Source organism: Dermacentor andersoni, chromosome 4, assembly GCF_023375885.2.
Source record: "Dermacentor andersoni chromosome 4, qqDerAnde1_hic_scaffold, whole genome shotgun sequence".
NCBI classification, from domain to species: Eukaryota; Metazoa; Arthropoda; class Arachnida; order Ixodida; family Ixodidae; genus Dermacentor; species Dermacentor andersoni.
Genome location: NC_092817.1, coordinates 48,152,010 through 48,159,989, shown reverse-complemented (window position 1 = coordinate 48,159,989; position 7,980 = coordinate 48,152,010). Strand labels below are relative to the sequence as shown.

At 45.4% G+C, this 7,980-nt stretch overlaps 1 non-coding gene across 1 annotated transcript; it reads right to left on the bottom strand.

Annotated features, from left to right (window-relative positions):
- Positions 1-6,835: 6,835 nt before the first annotated feature.
- On the bottom strand, positions 6,836-6,908 carry TRNAL-CAA (transfer RNA leucine (anticodon CAA)). The gene has a single exon. It is a non-coding gene; the product is annotated as a tRNA-Leu (tRNA).
- Positions 6,909-7,980: the final 1,072 nt, after the last annotated feature.

The window sequence follows — 7,980 nt, the reverse complement described above, 5'->3', positions numbered from 1 at the left end:
ACATAGACTTTTATTATTGCGATAGCAATTATATGGACACTCCAGGCGCATTTCTGCCGTCGGCGTTGGCACCGCTGTCGCTGTGATCTTCTGTATAAATTCCAATGGTGATAGCACCGTCCCCGCGCATTGTATGCTGCATGTACGAGTGAAAGCACACGAGGGAAGCCGATGTTCGCGGCCCAATCCGGCGCTCGCGAAGGAAGGAAGCGGAGAGTAAACGCGCCGTCTTCCGTCGCGCGAAAGGCCGGGGAGGTGGGCGGGTGGGAAGTGGGGAGGCGTTGTGCTCCGGCAGCAACTGCTCATTTCGCGACCAGGAGCAAGGGGAACTGACGATCGCGGCTCAATTTCGCACGCCGTATGTGAAGGAAAGCGGGGAGGCAGCGCGGGCGGGAGCGGGGGCGGCTTTGACTCCGCCAACAATTGCGTACTTTGCACGGCCGTGCGTGGTCGCGCTTGCCGTATATTGAAAGGCATCTGCAGACGGCTCACACTTTTGTGTGCGCCATGTTCTCGTCGCTCTTGCGTTGAAGCGATAGACCGCCATGATGATGACTTCGCTAGCTGCTGCTGCCGCACTTGCTCACACCAACATTTTGACGAGTGTCCGCGTTCAAGTGTGACGTATTCATCTCTGCTTGTGCGCGCTGACACCGTGCTTGTTAATTCAGGAAGTAAACGAATATTTTCAAGTTTATACGGCCGAGAAGACTACTATCCTTACTTCATATAGTTGTCTACTAATTTGCTGTCGCAATCGATGCTTCTGCTTTCGGGCGAAACTGCGACTTTCTTTATACAATAGCGGCACAGCGACACACAACTTTCACTAAACACAAGACAAACATGTTTTTGTGCCTAGTGGTGCATTCTGCCAGTTCTTTGTTGTCCAAATCTGTAAATTTACAGAGTCTAGACAATTTTTCATCTGCTGAAAATACAATACGCACATTATACCACTGTGCAAATCTAACTCAAATGATGCGACAAGGTGTGCACATGTGGAACCACAGCCGTTTTATTCTTCTGCCCTGTCGGTCCCTACGTGGTAGACGCCCACTACGCGCTAAGCACGTCCTGCAGGACTAGAATAATGTTTTCCAGTTCAGTCCAAACTCTCTACTAGATGCTTTTTATTACTTGGCAATTTTTGCTCCTATCGACCATTTTACCTGCCCGCTCCACCGAAGATTTAGTTTTCCTATGCTCAATTGTGGCCAAGTTTTCAATGACAGAGGGTTCAATTATGAAAAAACGCTTTCGGAATCTGGTGCTAGAGGGCCGAATTCACAAAACATTTCGTTCACTAAGATATCTGTCTGGGCATCTTGGTATGGCATGTAAAAAGTGTTCTTAAGCTGATGTCTGATCATCTTTGTTAACATTGTGTTCAATATTTAGCGGTGCCATAACTGTTATAAAACTGTTATTCAAATTCAGCCCCGAGAGAAAGAGAGAAATAGTTAGCGAAATTCTTTAGATTGCTGGAGATGTTGGCTGTGGTATAGGCGTGGCATGCTGTTTCAGATTGTTGATGCATGAAATCACCCACTCATACAGACAGACATCGGATTGATTTGAGTAATCTTATGTTTCCTTTATAAACGTAAATTATAGTCTCAAAATAAGGGTCTCAACTAATTGTTACGTAATTGTGAATCAAAATGCATCTCTAAAGAAAAACGAAACTTGAAAGACCTAAAAGTGTTACATGAAACCTACCTTTGGTGTCACGTTGGGCTGCACCCCTGTCACTACTTCTACTTTGCCCCTACCTAAACTTCTGAACAAAACTTCATTAAATGGGCGAAATTTGCTACCAAATACTGTCGAGGTACAATTGTTCGCTGCTGGCTATAAAGGAATAAGCCTTAAGCGTCGAGTTGCAAAACTTCGCTTTGAGGCCTTCTAGATATAATTCCCACAGGCTCGATGTCCTTCAGAACCGTCATCATCATCATCACCATCCCATTTAATGAACATTGCAGGGCGAAGGCTTCTCTCAGCGATCCACAATCACGGCTTTCGTGCATTCTCGGATACCATCCTACGCATTAAGAAAAATTGCGCCCGTAAGGGTATTTTTTTATTTCTATACCTACACTCTAAGAAAAGTTTCCACCCTTTCGGGTGTATATTTGCCACACAACAATAATCGTCATCTGTCTTGCCCGCATTTTCTTTCTTGAAAACGCTGCGCTCGTTACTTTCCTGTCGAGAATGCTCTGTCATGCTGATAACGCGCATGCCGTTCGTGACTTGGAAGTACCGGCCTCGCAGCGTTAAAGAAACGAAATGAGAGCAAGACAGATGATGATTAACGTTGTGTGGCAAATATACACCCCAAAGGGTGTAAATTTCTTATAGAGTGTAAGTCCCTTGCATTCCTAAAAAGTTTACATCCTTTGGGGCTTATCTTGTCCCAGATAAATAATCGTCATCTGTATTGGCCACATTTCCTTTCTTTACCGCTTAGATTTCCAGTAAATGGAAGTTACGAATGGCTTGCGCGTTATCAGCGTGACGCAGCATTACACGGGAAAGTAGCGAGCGCTGAGTTTTCGGGAAAGAAAATGCAAGCAAGGCAGATGACGATTATTATTGTGGGACACGATAAGTCCCAAAGCGCGCAAACATATTTAAAAGTGTGCACCCATATAAAAGGATGTTAAAGCGAACCGTTATGAAGTACACCCATATACAAGGGTCCATTTTTTGTAATTGCAATATTTCCCCAATGGATGTGTTGCCGAAATGCGCACGACGTCTGCTATTTACCGCAGTATATTTTATTATGTCTCTAACCTAGTGTTTCGGATGTCCACTGAAGTAATCGCGAAATGGTTTCCGAGAACCTTAAGAAAATGCGATGAAAGAAGAAAAGCAGCCAACCCTTTACTAGCATTCCACCTGCGGACCTAGAAAGGGCGAGTCGTAACTGTTCCCGCTCGGCTGCTCCACCGACGCTGCCACAGATAATAATACAGCGCCTAAATAGCGCGCTGGTGCCTCTGGCTAGTGCAATACGCCACGCTCTTCATTTTATCTATAAACTGTGTTAAGGCAAAACAGTTTAAGCGCAGCTAGCAGCAAGACCTGAAAGTCACAAAGGAGAGAGGAGAGCAAAATAATTGAATTGTGACCCCACTTTACGACAGGGCCGTGCCATCTTCACAGTAAATGCTATGCTTTTGTCGGTAGTAGAAAGCTCAGCTTGTACCTGCGAATGTTTATTCCAACTGATACCGCATAAAACAGCGTAAGACTTACTGGTCATACACCGATGCTACGCCTTCAAACAGTACAGGCACCTGAAGAACTCTCCTGAAGAACTACGATTGACTGATGCGATATGACTCACTAACGTTTGGTAGCTGATCTGTAAACAGCCCCGATCTTAAGGAATTTAAATAAACCCAGTGTATGAAAGCGGAAGGCAGCATAAAAGACAAAAGTCAGCTTGGACTCTCCACTACCAGGGATGCCATACACGCGTGAAGTTTAGCTATATGGCATCCATAGCCTACTGCGACCATCTGACGTCCTCGAACAACGACTTGGCGCAAACCGCTGGTAAATAAACGTCTTTTTACTTCCTTGAATTCTGTAAGCGCCCACAACCTTAAATTCTGTAAGGGGTATGTTTCGCGCAAAACACCCTCCTAGCACCCTGAAATCAATGAAAGCGTGCAGTAACGGGGTTTTCCTAACACGTACAACCATTATCAAAATTTTCAATGTAAGTAAGGATGCCAAAAGGGTTTTCCGACCTCAAATCCAACCTCGAGCGTGTTATTTTCCTTAAGGCACAGGCCTGCAAAAATTTCCCGATTTCATCGGAACGCCTAGTTTTCTGTCGCGCTCGACTGCGGTTCCCTTTTCTAGTGCGTATCCTCCGCAACGTCTTGAACGTCCCTCCTGTTCCGAACTCTACAGCTTCATAACGGCGATTGGCCAGCAATGGCTGGTTGACTCTGCCGAGGTGGTGGATACTACCGATGGGGCTCCGTAGGAATTAGGCCTTCAAAATACTGTTACTTACCACGATTATCTAAAGAAGTTTATTCACTCGTTCCCTTGGCACCCGTTTGGTAACTCTAATAAACCACCGGTTATCCGTGGTACGCCATTACAATTATGGCCTACCCAACTCCATTTATTCTTCTTTATCTCAACTAGAATAGCAGCTCCCGCCCGTTTCCTCCCTAATTCACACCGGTGTTCTCGTGTCTATAAAACACAATACGCCTGTCTTTTTTGTTGCGTCGCTGGTTGCACTTCTACTCAAACCTCTTTGTTAAGCTCCAAGTTTCTGCCCCATATATTTCTACTTGTAGAACACACTGTTTGTACAGTTTTAAGCGCGAAATGCTTTTAGCTCCTGTTGCCGGCGACCTTCAATTGACATTGAGCCAAAAGCCAGAACCGTTATCCGGCCACTCAAGCGACAACACCCGGAGAAGAAAACAAAGTCATCTGGACAACCAGTCAAAACTTGTTAAAATGCCGTCTCTGGCCCCCAACCCTTTGTACAGGACCGCATTGCAGACGCTAGTTCCCGCCGGAACAAGTTACGAAAAATATTGCTTCCGAGTTCTTCCTAAAGTTTGTTCACAATATCACTCAAGCTGTAACTTCTAGCACGCTGAAGTTTTATTCGTCATTTCCAATAGGGATGCTCAAAAGGCCGATAGAGGGCACCATACACTTCCTAATCATCTTTTAGCGCTGAGACAGGGTTACCTGTGCTCTTTTGAAAGCCAGCGGTCCGTGAGTTCCGTGGCGCGGGTTTTGTGTCACCTCGAGAGATGGCGCCACTTCAGGCGTTTTTCTTCTAGCTGGTCAGTGCGCTCTGTCTCCGTGGCGTCTTTCGCTGCCTGTCGTGCCGGTTTTAGCTGGGCAGCGTGCATATGGACCAGTGCACAGTATGGCGTGGTGCGGTATGGTGTGGTGAGGTGTGCCGTCGCGAACATGCACTACATCCATTTTTAGGATTGTGGCTAGTATCATCTCCACCCAATCTCATTTGCCATATTTTATTTCATGCTCAAGTCTGCTCTCGATTACGGGAGAGCCAGCAATCTTTCTTTTTTAGGAGTAGCAGTAAGCTGTCAGTAATAAATTGGTAATGCCTAATATATGCAATGCATGCCATTTTTATCCTTCTGTATACTTACTTCTCATTATTATGAAGCTCTCAGTGCACTTGGGGTTTAAGAGTACTGCGGCTTCCGGCGGAATTTTCCACAAGTTCCACATTAAGTGGATAATCCCTTCAGACGAATCGTAGCTTACGAGTTTTATAAAACAAGAGACCATGAAAAGCGACCCTTGGGAAAAGGTTCCGAGTCGTTCTGACGTTCCTCGGAAAATTACCCAGGAGCATAGGAAGGAAGAACAGTTGCATCAACATCATCAGCCTGGTTACGCCCACTGCAGGGCAAAGGCCTCTCCCATACTTCTCCAACAACACCGGTCATGTAATAATTGTGGCCACGTCGTCCCTGCAAACTCCTTAATCTCATCCACCCACCTAACATTCTGCCGCCCCCTGCTACGCTTCCCTTCCCTTGGAATCCAGTCTGTAACCCTTAATGACCATCGGTTATCTTCCCTCCTCATTACATGTCCTGCCCATGCCCATTTCGTTTTCTTGGTTTCAACTAACAGGTCATTAACTCGCGTTTGTTCCTTCACCCAATCTGCTCTTTTCTTATCCCTTAACGTTACACCCATCATTCTTCCTTCCATAGCTCGTTGCGTCGTCCTCAATTTAAGTAGAACCCTTTTCGTAAGCCTCCAGGTTTCTGCCCCGTACGTGAGTACTGGTAAGACACAGCTATCATACACTTTTCTCTTGAGGGATAATGGCAACCTGCTGTTCATGATCTGAGAATGCCTGCCAAACGCACCCCAGCCCATTCTTATTCTTCTGATTATTTCTGTCTCATGATGCGGATCCGCCGTCTCTACCTGCCCTAAGTAGATGTATAGTATATAGTAACAGTCGCATAGCAGTCTCGAAATATAATCGCCGTTCCCGGTTGCCGCGGGATAAACGTAGTACAGCGCGTTTTCATTCTCTTATGTTCCCTAATACTCGATGCAGCCTTAAGAAAGCACTAATATCACTGGGAAGAAAAGGCAGAGGGCCCCGGATTAAGCTGGTAACAAAGCGTAGTAGTAATTGACCGACCAAACTCCGTAAGACCACAACAATAAAAGTGAGAAATGGCGAATAGCCTAAAGAAAATTCGCAACGAAAAAAAAAAATATCTTGAATGCTTTTTGCCCAACGCAGAGGCAATGTTGGCCTTCTGCGAGTATAGTGTCTTAAAGTTAGAAGAATAAATTAAGTGGTCGTACGATGGTCATGTCCGTGCCCGCGAAAGCCGTTTCTATTCCGTGAGTTATCTCACATCTTCCGTCTGCATCAGTATTCGTTGTTTTTTTCTCGTATTCTCTAACTTGCGCCAGGTCTCCTATATTTCTTTTTTAAATCTATTTTCGAGGAGTGCCATCTATAGATATACTCTTCTAAAAACAGCGCATCAAAATTTTTAGGAAAAGGTGGCGCAGTACTGTAGATTTCCAGAATACTGTTACGGAAGGATGGAAGAAGATCGTGGGACAATACCATGGGGGGGGGGGGGGGGGGAGCATTCCGTTTTTCAAAAAATGTGGTTAGCTTCATTTTAAGACATCAAAGTAGAAGTATCATAAGAAGCCAACAAACACTGGCACCAAGGACAACATAGGGGAAATTACTTGTGCTTAATAAATGAAATAAAGAAACGATAAATTAATAGAAATTAAAGTGAATGAAAAAACAGCTTGCCGCAGGTGGGAACCGAACCCACAACCTTCGCATTTTGCGTGCGATGCTCTATCAATTGAGCTACCACGGCGCCGTTTCTCCATCCCCTTTCTTGGGTATTTATGTGTCCAAGTAGAACCCTGGGAGTGTTAGCCAGCGCCACCACTCACAGACTTTGGCGGCGGACGTGCAACGTCCTTTTTGCCGCAGGCGTCACGAGAACGTGATCCTTTTGGGTGCAGGCAATTGGTAAATAAACCCACATATGCTACCTGAAGGCGTTAATGTTGCCGGATTCGAGACCCTCGTTATGTAACAAACGAGAAGAAAGGGGGTTAACCGAGAGGCCCGATTTTTTATTAGTCATATCACAACACGCCAACTAACACTGACACCAATGACAACATAGGGGAAATTACTTGTGCTTATTAAATAAAACAAAGCAACGATAAATTAATGGAAATTAAAGTGGATGAAAAAACAACTTGCCGTAGGTGGGGACCGAGCCCACAAGCTTCGCATTTCGCGTGCGATGCTCTACCAATTGAGAAGTAGAAGTAAGTACGTTAACACGACGATATCTCGTTGGCTACAATGAATGATACGAAAATGTTATAGAATAAATGATCACGGAGAAAAGAAAGTACCCAACGTCATGGAAATATTCCAATGTTTCCATTTTCCAAAAATAAAGCTATTTTAAACAAGAACAGTAAATGACGAAAAGAAATTAGGAGCCAGTTTGATGTCACGCAGTCAGCCTTCGCAAGCCAACTCTCCATGAAGCCGTCACCTTCGCTTTTTCTCTCGCCTGTGTGTCCCAAAAAGTCGACCCAACACGTGACTCTGCGCTCTCCGGTCTCGACCACAAGAGCTTCTTTCTCGTGCTTGCCCAGCCCAAAATCCCGAGGGAGAAATGTGGAGACATTCTGTTGTCTACGTTTGCTTATAATATCCTTTCGCCTACGTATTAGAGGACGACGCGCTTTGCTCCGTCCACCCAATTTAAGTGCCGCTTAAACTTCCATCCAAACGGAATCATAGCGGCCGATACAACGTTCGTAACGCGACGTGTCAGTTTCGGCCGTTTGTGGTTGACACGGGTCAGAGGGAAGCACATAACTTAAGGTTTGCCGCTTTGCAGTACACCTTCGGCGGCCTTC